Source organism: Ailuropoda melanoleuca, chromosome 5, assembly GCF_002007445.2.
Source record: "Ailuropoda melanoleuca isolate Jingjing chromosome 5, ASM200744v2, whole genome shotgun sequence".
Classification (NCBI taxonomy): domain Eukaryota; kingdom Metazoa; phylum Chordata; class Mammalia; order Carnivora; family Ursidae; genus Ailuropoda; species Ailuropoda melanoleuca.
The window spans coordinates 109,160,466-109,175,657 of NC_048222.1; positions in this window are offsets into that span (position 1 = coordinate 109,160,466).

Here is a 15,192-nt window from a genome sequence, read left to right on the forward strand (position 1 = left end):
ATCACAAGAGAACCTGTGGCTTATTTTTAACCTGTTTTCAGATGCAGTCATAACGCCTTCTAAGTCTCTCTCGATTTCTCTGTATTCATTCCGGTACTGTTATATCATTTGTGGTTAAAAACACATAAGCTTCATAATTGTCCAGGTATCCATGTCATCAATACCTCCACCACGGCATCGTGTTAAAATCCAAAACTCGCTCTTGCTTTTTGGTTAGAGTTGTTTTCTCTGCAATAGGGTTGACAACCAGAAGAGAAACATACCCAAACAGAAAGGGCCGAATTTAAGTGATCTGAATTTTAGGCACCCTTGTCATATTTTCAATGCATAGAAAAGACGGAGCCTTGGAACGCCTTTTCCAAGCACAGTGTTTCTTTACGCGTGCCTTACCTTGTGTAGAATTCCATATTTGTGTCTTCTTCTTTGGCTGTCTTCTTGGCTTAGCAATCCCCTTCTCCCTGGCAGGCTGTTGGAAATGCCACCCCCTCCACGAGGCTTTCCTGCCCCCTCCACAGCCAGCACCAGACTTGCTCCCTGTGACATACTCTTAGAACTTGTCCTTCGAATTCTGAAACCTTTGCATCGTCTAATCATGACTTTGCATTTCTCTCCTACAGCGTGGCCCTCATTTCTGCTTCTCTGCGGTGCCTAGCACAGTGCCTGGCTCAGAGCGTAACCAAAAAATACGCGTTGATTTTCTCAATTGTGATCTTAATAGTAGGACATGAACCTTCAAAATTATGAGAGAGTGCTTCCCTACGTATAGATCATTACTAATTTACAAGGAAAACTGACTTCTTTACTGCTGTTCCTATCCAGAATAAAACTGGAACTGCGTCGTGCTACTCAGGGAAATGCATTACTTCATAGCTGTGTAAATAGAACTGTCCAAGGTGACATTGCAGGTGTGATAAGCAAACAACTTTCATCTTCTCTGCTCTGACAGCACAGTAAGCCCTCAATAATTCAGGCTAAATCAGGTTGGGTCGATCGGAATTAGTGACTACGGTATATGCATAAAAAATAAAGAGTTTCCCTTAGAGAAATTTTAACTTACTGCAAAGAGTAGGTACAGATTACTATGATTATTATCCTATCATTGGTTTGTATATAAGACATAAATAAAAGGTCTTATAAGAGTTTATTCTCTCTAGCAAGCCAACTAATCTATTTACACTATAGGACAGTTTCTCAAATGTGAATAAAATAGAACCTCATTTAAAGGGAAAAACGTCTCGTAGACCCTGGGAAACTCATCCACAGAGCCAATTCTGAGAAACTGCATTAAACAGTAAATGACCATCACTAATCATTGGGGCCCATGTGCTTGTGAACACGGGCGAGGACGAGACCCATGTAATCACAGAACCACGCTGAGTAATAGAGGGTCCCCTGGATGATTTCGACAACTCAGAAATTCCAGACAGTTGGAAGGAAGGAGCCCAGGGTTTCTGTGAGACCAGGCCTTAGAGTCCACTGATAGGAAAAGACAACACACCAAAGAGATCCATCCTGGTCTCCACCGTACACCTGGATCATTCTCTCGATACCCGCTATTCCAGATGTGCAGCCCTTGCGACATGGTTGATTTGTGCTCTCTGCTGAAAGTTCTAGACTCTGACTCTGGGCGTTCACAGAGAGCACCGCTGTCAGTGTGGCGTCCTGGGCCGGTTTTGCCAACGTGCTAAAAACTCATGCTGTATCTTTTCCACCGATGCGTGTTCACCACAACTTCCTACCCTGGGCCCCGCTGCTATTAGCATCTCATGTGTGTTGTATTCTGACAGCACCCCCACCCCCTTAGCTGCCACCCCACAGCCGTACCTGAGCAGTCCCACGCATGTTGAAGATGAAGCAAAATATCATTTTACAGCTCACCTCTCTGCTCACAAAGCCAACGAGAGTTGTGTGACATCCAAGGTTTGTTACTAGGACCAAATGAGATAATCCCCACAAATAGCTTGTCACAGCGCCTGTCACTTGGCAAGAACTCAATAAGTGGCAGCCATTATCATTGCCCAACATTGCCTGGACATGTAGAGTCAGGTGTCAGGCTCGGTTCTGCATGACTTCTAATTATGCAAAAGACCTATTACAAAGCCCATTAAATGTCACTAATCAAGTCAGTTAATGAAGATACCCGATTCTGAATTTCAAGATGGTTGCAGCAATCCCTGTGTTCCAGCATGGAGAGGAAGGCCCTCCCAGCCCACCATTGCTATCTGGGTCATGCCTTTTTCTGCCTACTCCAAAGAACTCCAAGCAGAAATTTTCCCAACTTCCCCAAAAGCCCTGGGTCTAAGAACCATCTGATAAAGCAGTTGACAGAGCTGCCCCCATATTGATTCCGACTGATTAATGCCTGCCTGGGATGAGTTCCGATTCGGGGGCTGCTCCCAGAGCAGGCACTGTGGTCACAGCCCTCTCAGAGGGGCCTTCCTTGAGCACACTGCATCCCTTTCCACTCCGTTGAGTACCACCATGGCCCTGGCATGGCTGGCTGTCCATTCCATATGCACCCTTTCCATTCATCCCTTAAAGGATAACATTTCCAGGAATTCCAGTGTCCGATTTTTCTTCCCATCCCCCACCCCCTGCTTTTCCCAATGCCTTTCCCACTGTCCCAGCATCAGCCACCTGCTGTAAACCAGCAGGAGCTCCCAGATCGGTAGCCCTGAGTGCATGTCTGACTACATTTGGACATTCCCACGTGGGCACCCTCAAGGCACCTCTAACCCCACACTCCTGAAGAAAAGCCAACTACCTCCTCCTTTGCCTATGCTCAGTCCTCCCCAAGCCCGCCTCCTATGTTGCCACAGCAACCAGGCCTGGGGACCTCCCCCGCCCCCCCCCCGCCCCGCCAGACCTTCACCTCTCCCTTTTCATGTTCAGTAGTCACCAAATTCTCTTGATCCTATTATAAATCCTTTCCTTAATCTCCACCTTCTTCTCCCCACTGCCACAGTCTTAAAATACCTTTTCAAATGTTTTTTTTTTTCTTCTAGTAATACATTTCTCCAATCCAGGACACATTCATCAATCACCTACCACATGCCGAGTGCTCCGCTAAATGCTTTCGTGAATTACCCCACTTAATCCTTATGACAATTTTGACGTTGGTGTGATTATTCCCATTTTACAGATTAGAAAGTGGAGGCTCCAAGAAACTAAGTTCCAGGTGCCATAGCTCGTAAGTGGTGAAGCCTGGATTTCCTCCTGGGGTGCTGACACAGCCAGCACCTCTGTGCTCGTGACTCCCCTTTCAGGGTCCCACCACTGCCCCCACCGCCATGAGACACTGAATTTTTTCACTTGCTATGACGTCACTTATCAGGTTGTGCCAGACTATCTTTATCCATGTATCTCTCCCCCTCTGAATAATTCATTTCTTCAATGGGGACTTGGTTTTGCTTATCTCTGTAACCCTGATGACTAGCAGAATGCTTGCCTGATATTAGGGACCTCAATAAATGTTTCTTGAATAATGAGTTAACCTGTAAAGTCCTCCAGATTGCTTTTCTGATTCTGGGGGGTCAGATGTGTTCAGATTAAGAAACACTATTTTTGGACAGTAACATGTGACTCAATTATCATTCAGTGAATGGAAAGCATCATATGAATCAATCTACAAATGCTTCTGAAAGGACTTTTTTTTTCATGAAAACAATCATAAAAATAATAATGACAGTTTCAAGGCCAGAGTATCTAGACCTCAGTATCCCTCCCGATGCACATTCCTGGTTTCGCCACCCACTGTGGCAGCCATCTCTCCAGCTGCTATATGTGCAAGGGTCCTGAGGTCAGGGTCAGACACTCAGCCTGGGAGAAGCATGTAGCTTTTGGCCCCAGTCTCATCAAACAGACCCCGACTCTCTGCCCTTCATCTGCCTTCCGCTTCTCCCTCCCCCAGGACACACATGCGTCCCTGCTTGCCCTCCTGGGACATTAACCACTTAGCCCCAAATGCTAAGTAAGGATCCAGCCAAAACTCAACTGACCGAGGAGAGTGCACGGGCAGATGCAAGAGCGAGCACTGGGCCAGGCATAACAAGGCCAGGCAGGCCAGCTATTGTAAAGGGAGCCCTACATCAGGGCCCTTTACCTCTGGGTCACTGGTTCAAATCCAGCCAGGCCTTGGCTGACAGAAAATCATTACCAGCTCTGTGTCAGGTTGCCTGACAGATGGAAAATGAGTTTCTGTCTCCGTCCAGCAGGCAAGTGTCCACATCACATTTGGCACTAAGCAGCTCTCGACTCTGTGGAGACAGAGGAGAAGTCAGGCGACAGTCACCCTGGTGTCAGGCAGGTCCCTGAGGTCAGACGAGCCTGCATGTCAGCACTCTCTGTGTGCGGGTCTGACAGCCTCCTTGTCTCGGCCTTTTCATGAGCGCTTTATTAATCTGCTTGTATTTTTTTTGGTCTGAAGACATTGCTTAACAAGTCGTTTGAAGTAATGGAACAGCTGAGAAAATCTGATTTTGTGGCGTCAAAAGATGAGCGGCCAAATCATAACAGAACAATATCTAAAAGGACATTTCCCTTCTTGGCCAGGCTGGGCCGGGCTGGGCCGGGAGCCCCAGGCTGCTGAGTCCGTCCAGCTGAAGCCATGGGGCTGCCGGGCAGGATGGTTTCACCCTGAAGCTCCCCAGATGAGGGGCAATGGGAGACAGTTCCCTCTGGGGCATTTGATTTTCCTCTCTTCTCCCCTCTTAAGAGCATCAAAGCCACTGGTGTAAAGGCATTTCAAGCTCAGAAAAATCCTCCTTCCCTTCCTATGCATAGACTAGCCCTGCCTAGCCATGCTAGACACCTCAGAAGGGTGTCTACCAGACACCCACACACTGGGCTTGCCTCACCACAGTCACGTAGGAGGAATTCACACCCAGCGCCGGGATGGCTCTGAGAAATGCAGAACATAGTCTGACTCGGCTACATGCTTCCCAACGCCCTCCCCTTCACAGGGGCTGTGAAAGCTGCCAGCGCCATGCCACTCAGGGGCAGTCCTTGGGGGCTTCACCATCAAAGGTGTTCTTCTTTTTACCTCTTTCCAGAATTGCTGCTGACTTGCACCCCTCCTGGGTCATCCAAGAAGCCCCCCATCCTCCAAAGACTCTCTGGCTGTGAACAGAATGAGCCCATCCAGCTGTTTGGGCCCATCCACAGCGAGTTTGCTGTCTGGATTTCCCTTGGCCAGCATGGGGCACCCGGCACGGTCCCCTCTGTTGATGCTTTAGAGTGTGAGAGCCGTGGGTCCCATGATTCCGGAGTTCACCTGGCTTGTGGGAACCCAGCCAAGGTGAGTGGAGGGACCTTCTGAGCCATCTTAGGAGAGCAAAGAACCAGGGAACCCATAGCCACATTTCTGTCCCTGGGAAACCCACTTTCCCCCTCCTTCCTGTGTCCCGCAAACCCTGCTTGTTAGGACAGGAGCCTGGGGTCCTCAGACCTCAGCTTGAATCTCTTATTTGGTTGATTTGGGGAGAAGAGACGGGAGCACAGAGAAAAGCACAGGGCTCAGTACCACCGTGGCACCTGCCCCTCTCACTTCCCATCTTCTCATCCTCTCCTCGGAGATTTCTGAAGCAGAAAGAAGCCCCGAAATGCCCAATTTGCATTTTTCATTCTGTTCCCACTCTGTGTTGGACACACCGGTCTTATCAAATAGAGATGATCCCAATTGTATCTATTGTTATTCACATATACCAGCAGCTTTAATATAGATTCCCTGCTGCATCTGAATTTCTGCGAGGGCTCTGCCCATATGCGCCGTCACTGTTACAGCATATGGTGTTACTTTCCTTGACAAACTGGACAGAAACTGGGTTTTAAAGCTCTGTACGTGTGTGTGTGTGTGTGTGTACCTGTGATTTTAGTTATAAAGTCATATATGCTAATGGAAAAAAATTGGAATGGAGCAGAGCGAGAGTGGGGTCTGCAGAGCACGCTTGGGAAACCACTGCCCCCCAGCCGCTCTGCTCTTCGCTTCTCCGACTTCCTCCGCCGCTGCAGCCCTGTGCCCACAGCGCAGCCCTTCGAAGTCACCTGCAGCTGCCTAGCTTCTCCCCAGAGCCCTCAAGGCTACTTTCAAATGCAGCCCCACGCCCCCTCCACAAGGAGGAACAGAACATGAAGAAACCTGCAGCACCAAACCCTGGGATAGAGAGAAGCCTTTTGAGGCTTGCTTGTCTGCTCACATGTGGGAGGGCACAGAGGAACGGCTCCCAAAAGGAATGATACGGACACCTGCCTGCCAGCCTGGGCCTTAAAGAGGCTGTGGTCTTGGGCCCCTGGACTAGCTCTGATCTTCCAGTAAGTGAGACACCCCAGGGAAGGGCCCACTGCTGTCCCCGCCCGGGCCAGTGAAGCTCTTTCCACCCTGAGGCAAAAAGAAGCCTCTGCCTTTGTGCTCTCTGGCTTCCTTCTCTAGCTGTGCTTCTGGAAGAATGAGGACAATTTCCAAGTGAAGGCCAAGGGCTAGCTTTGACATTTAGAGATCCTGTCATTGAGGAAGGACGAGAAGCAGCGTCCTCTTGGTGGCCAGCCCTGAGCCAGGCACCTGGAAGATGCTCGGTGAAGTGTCACACGGAAGAAAGTAAACTGGTCTACCCCCAGTGCTACCCCTGCGCTGCATCCTTCTGCAAAACACCACTCCCCCCAAGTCCGGTTTCCTGCTCTGAAATGGGGATGACGATGGCACCTCACGGAGCTGTTTCCAGGATGGAGTGAGGTCACTCACATGAGTGAATGGTGTTAACTCCAAAGGCTGACAGGAATGTCAGAGACGGGAGAGCGGAGTCCTGTGCATCAGATATGCCCCAGAATTGAGGTTTTCGTGGCTGAAAGCTGTTCTAATGTACCCATTGACATTCTATTCACTGAGTAAGAAAATTGTAAGAACAATCCTTCCCCACCCCTCCCCCACCTCCACCAGTGGAACTCAGTGAAACTCAAAGGAGCTATTTCTTTTTGGGTGGAAAAAATATTTATTTTTCTTACACGAGCTGTGTCAAAAAAAAAAAGAAGAAGAAAAAGAAGAAGGCGGCTGCTCTCCACCGCCCTGGACAGCCGTGGCGACACAATATATGCACAGCATCCTCCCAGCACAAGACTTGGTCTTATTTACACTTATTTACATATCGAGTGAGATCTTCATGGCTGCCTGCCCGGAAGCCCTATTTTTAATTGTTGGCCACCCAGCTGCCCCCTGACCCTTCCTGGCACTTTTCTGAGGATTTCCGGCCATGGCTAGCTCATAGAGAAGGGCAGCAGATAGACTCCTTGGAGGGGAGCTAACAAAGGCTGAATTCCACCAGGGGCCCCGAAATTCAGCATCTCACAGCCCCTTTTGCGAGGTGATTCCCAGTCTGCTGAGGCCGGTCCCCCACGGAGCAGAGGGGATTTGGGCTCTGGCTGGTGGGCCAGCTTAGCAGCTTGGCCAGCTGCATCCCATGTGGACAAAAGGACAGGGGAAGAGGGAAGCAGCTGCCTCTTCGCTTCCCAGCTTCCCTCTCTGGCTGAGCTTCTGGGAGAATTAGGAAGAGTTCCAAGTGAAGGCAAAGGGCTGGGTCCGAAATTTAGACGGACTGTGTTTTTTTCCTTCTTCTTTTTAAAACACAGCATTTCCTAGACAGAGCAATAAAATATATAGATAAATATTTTCCAAGAGTGCCCTCTAGTGGAAATCTAGAGGCAGGAGCACAGTTTAGGAGTAAGTGACTTGGATCCTAAACTCCTGAGTAAAAATAAAGCACATTCAAGCGAGACTTCCTTCACACGTGATCTGAAAACATACCAAATTTCTCCCACGAGGCCATAAAATGTCACGTGGCCTTGATTGGAAATGAAGGCTGCCTTAAGTTTTTAAAACGAGATCGTGCTCTCCTTTTGGAAGTGGAAACCGTCATGTTCTATGGACGGTAGTTTGAAACTCTTAAGTGCAAAGAAAGTGTGTGGAACAGGACAGCGAAAGAGACCCATCGCTCGCGTTCCTGGGCTGCGTGTGTGCTGCTGGCTGAGTGCTTTTATTTTGGCTGTGGGGGAAGCCAAGGCATCAGTAATGTGCAGCCCCGAAGGCCACACACACTGCTGGGTTTTTACCTTGGAGAATGTGGGACAATGAGTCATTTGTGCCTCTTCCTGGTTCTTCTTGGCCAAGGTCAGCTTTCCCACTGGAACCCAGCAGCTTGGCGCAGGGCCCGAGCTGTCTGGAGCCTCTGAATGGTGCAGAGCCCACGGGCGGGGTGCGCCCCCGCCGAGCTCCCCCGGGGCGGGGAGGCTCCAGGTCAGGCTCCCAGGCAGCCCCTGTCCAGTCACAAAACCTCACTCACTCTGCTCAGTGTAGCAGGAAGGGCCTCCTCGTGAAGGCCGGAGGAAATCATCAGTCCCACATAAAGGTTCCCGGGCCACGTTCTGTGAGAAGGTAACTCGAATGGCTTCTGACCATTCTCACCCTTGCTGGTGAGCTCTGCAAAGATGATTCACTTTTATCTGCTTGGGTGGATTCTGATTCATCTTGTAACTACGGCTACTATTCGTAGTAAAGAAAGAGCTGCCCGTCATTGATTTCTCCATTCAACAAATATATTTCGAGCACCTCCTCTGTACCGGCATGTTCTAGACTCTGGCCACCAAGGCAGACAAGGCCTGATCTCGTGGGAATGACAGTCCAGGGTAAGAAGGATGACGTACAAGATACCGTGTTGAGGCTCTGAAGGGAACTAACAAGAATTAGTTGAGTGAGTAGCAAAGGACCGAGACGGCACGCGGATTGCACCTGCGACGGAATGTGCTGCTTTGCTAGCTCTTTCCAGGGGCACAGTCTGGCCTGTGTCCTGGAGAGATGCCAGGGAGATCGTCCTCCACCAAGCCAGCTCAGATCTCAGCCCACAGCCCCGCCGTCCTCCATAGCCTCCCATCCTGCGGTGCCTGTCATCCTGTAGCCCAGGGACCCGTCTCCTGACTCAGAGAGAAGACCGCCCTCCACGGATGCAGCACGCATCTCTGACCAGACATTGGGCAGGAACAGGAGGGAAGAAAAGGCCACCAGAAGTGACCACAGACTCTCCCGCGGCTGCCGGGCGGGGGGGGGAGGAGGATAATAACGCACTCCGGCTACACGTGGAGGGTAGTGTGCTTGCTGATGTTTCATGTGTGATGGCGAATAAGGGGATTTGCCTACCTGGATGAAGCGTGAGGGCAGGCCTCCCTGAGAAGTTTACATTTAAGCATCTATGGTGTGCCAGCTGTTTACAGTGTCAGAGATCGAGGATACAAAGATAAAGAAAGTGCTTCCTGTACCTTCAAAATGTTTGGAGCCGCATAGTGAAAAAATAATCTCATAGGATTCAAACAACAGGATTTCAAGATTGCCCTACGGTCTATCGCTCACAATAAATCTGCCAAGTACTTCATGCCATCCCCATTTTGGAGATGTGGAGACTGAGCCATGAGACATGGAAGGATCTTCCAAAGTGGAGCTCATCAGTCACACTGTCAAGTTTAGGGTAAGGCCCTTCCTCCTGCCCAAATATTTTTTTTTCTTTTGTATGGCATGTGGCTTGGTGGAAATGGGGATGAATGGTGAGATCCCAACGTCTCTCTCAGCTCAAAGGTTTCATAGGGACACACTGCTCCGTCTCACTTGAGTTAAGAGAACACTGCCCCCTCGCCCCTGTCTCCCAGCACCTGGCTGAAGGACTCTTGCTCCATCTAGAGAAATAGGCTTCCTAGAGCAGTTGTGGTCAGCCCGAGTTCTCAGCCCCAAGGACTTCCGGGAAGTATTTTTAGGAGGAAGGACAGAGGGGCAAGCAAAGGAGAGATGATCAAGCTGGACTTCTCTCACCCCGAGTAGCTGTGCTTTGATCCGTCTATGTATTGGGTTCCCATTAAGAGCAGATTCCTTTTGAAAAAGGAATTCTGAAAGTTGGGAGAGAGGAAAGAGGTAGATTGCGGTCAAGGGCTGGGTGAAATAACTTTCAGCTTGGTGTTCGGTCTAGGGCCCCACTTGGAAAGCAGACGATATCGCCACCCTGCCATGGGCCACTCCATGGAGGCAAGCACCATGCCTTACTTCTCTTTGTATCCTGCACCTTTAATACCGAGTCTGCCACGTGGCAGGTGTTCAATCAATGTTTACCTAAGTGATCTGAATTAATTATTCTGAATTAATTCGGGCTTCAGTTGAGTCTCCAGCTTCGGTGCCCTCCCTTTTGACTCCTGAATGTTCAACCTCTCATCTTCCGAGTCAGTGGTGACCATCCTCAGAGAAGGCTGGAGAGAAGACTCTAAGGCTTTCCTCCAGGGTCCAGGGGAAGCCTTCAGGAAGCATGGCCCAGGGAAGGGAGTCCATGCTGCCTCCCCGGGGCTGTTCTACAAAAATAATTGCTGGTCCCGTGGGTACCACTTCTGCTTTGCACTCAGGAAGAACTGGGAGTTGCTCACGCTCGAACAACAAGGCACAGACAGGAGCCCGAGAGCGTGGCTCCTGGGGGCCTGCGAGGTAACGCCCTCCACAGATGCTTTGAATGGCCTTGTATATACAGAATCGTTTCTCTTGCAGAAATGCCTGGTTGCACCCATAACCTGTTCATGCACTGAATCTATATTTCAGTTCTGCTATGTGCCAGGCACTGTGCTAGGTGCTAGGGGATACAGAGGAAAACAACACGCTAGAGTCCCTGCCTTTATGAAGTTTCTATTCATCAGAACCTAAAGCAGCAGTTCTCAGCCATGGCAGCACGTTCGAATCACCTGGAAGCTTTAATAACTCTGGACGTGGGCCCCACTCCCAAGAAGTCTGGTTTAATTGGCTTGGGATCCTGATGTCAGTGTTCACAGCTAAAGGATTTGGGGCTGGATACGAGGAACTTTAAAGGTCTACAGAGGAGCTTCTAGTCTTTCCAATTATGCAATGAGCCAATCTCCCTCATTACTTATTAAAGTTGCTTATTAATATTTACTTATTCAAGCTGGACCTTTCCCCTCGCACCAGGCTGTGGGAGGAATAGGGGAAACGCACAACTTGTTTTTTGTTCCCTCCAGAATTTCAGGACAGCTGTAGGTCTCTTAGCTTTCTGCATCAGGCGTCTTTTCTTATGGAAGCCGAGACCCTACCAGCTCAGGTCCTGAAACCTGGATGGTGGAGACGGGCAGTCTGGGTCTTGCGTCTGCCTTCTGTCACACTGGGCCACTCATCACTGCCCGTGCTCGTTCCTCTTCTTGACTTCCGTTTCTTTGTTGCTGGATCCCAAGCTCTTTTGGTCTCCACCGCTTAGATCCAGGTGCCTTCAGTGTTCCTTACGACTCTGGAAGGTAGCAGTGACGCCTGAGCTGGAGTCAGGAGCCTCTCCCCCTCGGTCGTCCCTCTCTCTCTCTCTCCAGTCGGCCTCACCATTCCCACCCTGTGCCGTCCCTTCTCCTGCCCCAGCGCCAGGCTTTGTCTAAACTCCATCTCCACAGCTCTGCCTCTGGAGCACAGGCCCTGCAGCAGAGCGGAGGCCGCCTGTCACCCAGCATGTGGGGCTGCAGACTGGACACTGTGATCTTCCTCCGTCTCCGCCCATGCCCGGCGGCCACCTGGGCTGGCAAGCGCCCCCTCTGCGAACATTAACATTAAGAGAGAGCAAAGCAGGTTTGCTTGTCTGTTTGTTTTTTAATACTGAGGGTAGTTGATTTGCAACCCCAGAGGGTCTGGCCAAGTAGGGGCTGAGCTTAATCAGAGGGCTCGGGCTTACATAATGCCCTGCAAATAATAATAATAATAACATAATAGTACTAATGCTTGTGCTACATTTGGAGCTTGAAATGATCAGTGACATTTCCCCTGATGAGGTTAAACAGCCTGGCTCCCCGGCCGCACATTTGCATAATAAAGATCAGAAGTCACTGGCTGCTACAACTCTCTCAGCACCAGCCGCCCTGTGTCCTTGATTCAGGGACATCACATCCTAATGTACTTCCATATGCGGTCCTGTGCAGTGATTCTAATCTTTGGCTTGCATGTGAAATGTCAGCCTTTTTTTTTTTTTTTTTTTTTTTTTTTCCTTTTTTTTTTTTTTTTTTTTTTTTTTGGTCTGAGAGAACAACAAATTATGTTTCTAAATGAGAAGGTACTGCCTGTAATGGATAATATAATCTGAAAATGCAGAGGCAACATCTGTGACCCGTGGTGCTAACCTAGCAAGCTGTAGCCTATTTTTCCAGCCTATCAGTTGATAGGAAAACATCACTTTAGATATAATAATTAATCATTAGTCAAAATGGATATTCCCATTGGTTCCTTGCTTCTCAGACAATCTTGCCTAGCCTGACTATGAATCAGGAAAATACATTCTTTACTATCCAATGGGATATATTTCCAGTCACCCTCTTTCCTCCATCAAGTAACAAAACACTTTGCAGAAACTGTCCATCATCAACTGATGGAGGAAGACCCTCCCGCTATGCCGTTGGAAGGAAGGCGAAGCAGAGACCAGAGTTCAAGATGGCGGCTGCAACAAGAGAAACATCTTATCGTGGTGGCTCTTAGCTGGGTGGTGGGACGGTGACAGCCAGCACCTTCGCCAGGTGGGCCTATTGGTTCCTTTTCCCTTTGTCTGTCTTCTCCCCTAGCCCAGTGCTGGAGCCTTGTCACAGCCCAGCAGGTCAGACCTTGGCCAAGCCCACCATGAGTGGCCAGCCCCTATGTCCCATTGTCCTCCTGGTTCTAATGGCAGGTGCAGATTCATCATTCCAGGCATTTTTCTGCTTGATCCCAGGCTCGCTCTGGACCCACTGAAATATTTACAGCACCCAACATGCTCCAAGTGTGTTGGAGACAAAAGTGGGTTAGAAGTCAGGATGGAAGGAAAGAGTCCGAGGACGGCCCTAGACTAATTTGTTGTTTCACTGTGAGCTCTCAGTGGCCTTGTTCTTCTCCCCACCTATAAAAAGGAGGTGTTTTTAATGAGTTTTAACCATGCTTGTTGGTTAAATTTCTGGAGCAGTGCCTCAAGGTGAGGGGAAAGGGGGATGGGGGAGGGAAGGAAGAAGGGAAGATACAACTTTAACGAGAGTATCCAGCTTTTATTGTCCCACCTAATTAAGCAAAGTTAAAAGTTCAAGTGAGTCAAATGACCTTTAAAACCAGTCCTAATTTTTGAGCCCTATGTTGCCCTACCTCAACACTGCTCACTCCGTCGCTGAACGTGGAAATGACTTAGGAAAGGCTGCTTCTTCCCGGGCCTGCAATTGCAACTCATAGTTTCGAGACCAGCAGTCCCCAAGCGGGGTGGTTCGGGCCTCCAGGGGACATTGGGCAATGTCTGGAGACGCTTCTGGTTGTCACAACTGGGGAGGAGGGAGCTACTGTCATCTAGCGGCTGGAGGCCCGGAGGCTGCTACCCACCCTGCAATGCACACGGCAGCCCCCACAACAAAGGATTATCCAGCCCAAAATGGGGAGCGTGTGGAGGCTGAGACTACCGAAACTGAGCCAAGAGTGCCCACAGGTGAGCCTCTGACCTGGAAAGACTCCATTCAGCTCTCCTCCTGCCCCAGTTCAGTCTCTTCTCAGCTTCTCCCTGCCAAGACTTTCCCGAGCCTTGGATCTGAGACACAGAACATTCCCTGCCCTGGAGACCGTGGCCCACAGAGCTCTAGTTCACTTCTAGACAACAACCTGCGTCTCCTGATGCCCATGCGCCCTAGACCTGCCCAAGGTGCTCCAGATTCAACTTCAGTCCAGACCAAGGCCTGGGAGAGTAACACGAATCTTGAACTTTTCATTCACTCATTTAGCAAACATTTATTGATGACTTACTATGTATGAAGAACAACTCCAGGTGCTGGGGGACTAGCAATGAGCAAAACAGTCTCTGCCCTTGTAAAGCATCCTAGTCTGGTGGAGGCAGACAATAAACACACAAGTAATTACCTAAGATGCGGAGGTGGTAAGTACTATAAATATTCTAAAGCCGGGAGGGACCTAGAGAGAGGAGACTGCAATGGCTGGGAGAGCCTGTCTGATAAGGCAACACCGGAACAGAGCTCTGAAGGCTTGTGGGTGTCTGAGGGGATGGGGTTCCAGACAACAAGAGCAGCCAGAGCAAGGGAGCTGAATGGAAGGGTACCGTGTTCAAAGAGGGCTCATGACAGCACAGTGGATGCCGGGAGCCGGGAAGAAGGTGGGGGGCAGGGACAGGGCTCACAGTCCCTGGTCATTGAACTCAGATGTTCGCACGTTATCCTGAGAGCCATGGAAAGCCACTAGACAACTCAGAGACCCTGTGGCCTAAATGGATTTATGTTCTCAAAGCAAAAAGTCACTAAGATTTTCTGAGTACAGATCCTTTACCTCTTTGGTTAGGTTATTTCTAGGTACCTTATGGTTTGGGGTGCAATTGTAAATGGGATCGACTCCTTAATTCTCTTTCTTCTGTCTCACTGTTGGTGTATAGAAATGCAACTGATTTCTGTGCATTGATTTTATATCCTGCCACTTTGCTGAATTCCTGTGTGAGTTCTAGCAATTTTGGGGTGGAGTCTTTTGGGTTTTCTATGTGGAGTATCATGTCATCTCTAGCGGTTATGTGCACAACAGCCAAACTATGGAAAGAGCCCAGATGTCCATCGACAGAAGAATGGATAAAGAAGATGTGGTATATATAATGGAATACTACTCAGCCATCAAAAAATGAAATCTTGCCCTTTGGAACCACGTGGATGGAACTAGAGGGTATTATGCTAAGAGAAATAAGTCAATCAGAGAAAGATAATTATCACTGGATCTCACTGATATGTGGAATTTGAGAAACAAGGCAGAGGATCACAGGGGAAGAAGGGAAAAAAAAGGAAACAAGAAGAAACCAGAGAGGGAGACAAACCATAAGAGACTCTTCATCTCAGGAAACAAACTGAGGGTTACTGGAGTGGAGGGAGATGGGAGGGATGGGGTGGCTGGGTGATGGACTTTGGGGAGGGTATGTGCTAATGGTGAGTGCTGTGAATTGTGTAAGACTGATGAATCACAGACCTGTACCCCTGAAACAAATAATACATTAAATGTTAATTTTTTTTTAAAAAGGCACCAAGAAAACATCTGACAGTCCTCAGTGGTCCTGGTAGCTCCACCCAATTGTCAACGGAGTGGGGTCTCAAAATGTTCACGTTTTCTTTTTGAATGTAAAGAACAGAATCACAAATGACACCTCAGAC